Genomic DNA, 2,672 nt, shown 5'->3' with positions numbered 1-2,672 from the left:
GGAAGGTGTGTGGCAATTCTGTTCACTGCATCTGTTAATGCCTGTTGGGACGTACGGTGACATTCTCATTTGACACGCACGGGCCTCCTGTAGCTCAGGTGTACAAGTTTAATTTCGCGACATTTGACAAGCAAGAGACACGTGCCTGGACTTTAGATATGGAGTCACAATGTAGTCACCGTCCACTCTTGGATCTGGGGATGCAGAAGTGCCGCTGGTTCCCTATTGTACACGTAACATTTGGGGCTCACGGGGCGTGTTGCTCTTCAAGGTTTCTCTGAAAATGCAAGCCCTTCAGGACAAATGATTCAGGATTTTAGAAGTATGGTAAAATCCACCAGCACAAATCCTGCTTTCATTCTGCCAGCCAACCATTTTCTTGATAAAGAAGAAAAGCCCAAGCGATAGGAGAAAGTAGGAACATTGGAAATGGGTGTGAAGTGTGGGGTCATCGATGCAGATTATGGAGTTGCATTTGTTCTCATTCCAACTTGAAAAGGCTTCAAAGTCATTATGAGCAGAGGCTGCCGCGCTCCCCTCTCTGTGCAGCAAGTCTCAGAGAGCAACTGCAATCCGAGTTAGGGTCCTGGAACGCACCAACGCTCCAGAGCTACCCCTGCCTTCCCCAGCTTGAGCTGGCGACAGCTCTTCTCGTGGAAGATCATGGTTGATATGTCCTGCGTAAACCTGGGGTAATGACTAGTTCCGGCATAATCATGACTTGGAGGAGACACCTTGTGACATGTTACTTATAAGGTACTTAAAGTACAATGAAAATTCAAATGCAATTTACTGATTCCTTGAGCAAGGTTTTAAAGTGACAAGACAGCTGCGGCATGCAAAGCCAACAGGCACACTCTTGCACCTTCACGGGTGTGTGATTCAGAAGACTTTCCTCCCCTCCGCGAGGAAAAGTAGAATTCTCACTTCTCCAGCTGTTTGCTAGATAAAGGAACAGCAGCTGTGAATCTGTCTAGCCCGCTTCATCACAGTTCTTGCTCCTAGTTTTCTTTTAGGCTAAGTGTTTTTTAATATCAACTATCTCTTCACCCTGGGAAATCTGACTGAATTAAGAATATATAAAAGCTTCTGAAACTACCTGAGCGTATCTTCTTGTGAACGAAACGTTGCGTGTTCAAATCACTTTAGATTTTTGACGCAGGTAGATTTTCAAGGTTTTTCTTCATGTAACAAAAGGGAATTCTCAGCAAAACTTGAAATTGCCTTTGTAATTCGAGTATCTCCTTGTATATAAATAGCTAACATTACTCCTTCTTCACTAGTGGCGCTGAAACAGACTCAAACCTTTTGACAAAGCTCCAGTGGGGGAAGCACTGCCTTTTAAGTAAGGTGGATATGTTGGCAGTCAGTGATTCTACTGACTTGTGGCTTCTTGGACAACATCCAACATTTACAAACTACAAATGTGAACAGGTGGCAAACGTTAAAATAAGGAGCTTCTGGGTGCCACGGTAGGGTTTTTTTTGTTTCATCTATGTATTCCTGGGACACTCGTGTGCAACAGTGGGAGGGCCAAAAAACCTAAGAGGTTTTGATGGACTTTTCACCATCAAAGATTATATATGTATAAATCAACTCATTGTCTCCTCTGAGCCCATCTACATGCTCAAAAAGGTTACAAGGAGTCATGTTGAAATTCTTTAACAGTTACGCCTGTAAAATGTAGATTTTCTTTTCAAAATCTGTATTCTTTAGGGAAAATGTTAAGTTGTTAAAAAAGATTCTGTATTAAAATTCTTCACATTGAAACATTGCATTGCAGCATTCTCTGAGTAGAAAACTACAACAATTCTTCATTTCACTTTATTTTTTCTTTACTCAAAAGACGGGCAGAAAAATATTGCAGGCCAGATATACTGTGTCTCTAATTTGATCCAAAACTTTGAAATCAATGAAATATACTCTGAAATGGCATTGCTTACTACCTTAGGCTAACTCCAAGTTCCAAGTGGGATACAGTCTGCTTTCAGATAAAACCTCTTCAATTCAGCCTTTTCCATGTCTATTATGACATGTAAAATCTACAGGTTCTGGGATTATGAAATTGCTGCTATGAAATGATTACATCATAGACTACATCCGTGAGTATAGTCAGCTGTCAGAGTTCAAAAGGCTCAAGACAAACTAGGGATTACACGTACTAAATCCCAATGGGCAGTCACTTAGAGAGGACCTCTTTAAGAAAACACATTAGCCGAAGCTTTGGTCTAGCTTCTCTGTAGACCAGGTCAATTTGAGAAATTAAACATTCTTGAAACCTAATTGAAACCAAGGTGTTGCTCTACCTTTAAAAACTGCAAATATGCAACTAATTTAAGGGCATTTACAAAATGCATGGAACTTTAAGGAAGAAAAATAGGGAAGCTGAACTCAAAAAGGAAGGAATTTAACATGAAAAAGGTGAAAGGGATTAGGAGATTTAACAAAGATAAAGTCCTGTATCTGGGATGGAGTAATCGCAAGCAGCAGTATAGACTGGGATCTGTCTGGATCTGCTGAAAAGGACCTGGGGGGCCCTGGTGGGCAGCAACCTCCCTGAGAGCCAGCAGTATGCCCCTGCAGCACCGAAGTTAAATGGTGCCATGCACCGGTGAAGACAGGCTAGCACAGCCAGCAGATCAAAAGTGTAATTATTCCACTTGACTTGGCAG

This window comes from Phalacrocorax aristotelis, chromosome 2 (assembly GCF_949628215.1).
Source record: "Phalacrocorax aristotelis chromosome 2, bGulAri2.1, whole genome shotgun sequence".
NCBI lineage: Eukaryota > Metazoa > Chordata > Aves > Suliformes > Phalacrocoracidae > Phalacrocorax > Phalacrocorax aristotelis.
Note: the sequence above shows the minus strand (reverse complement) of the source record.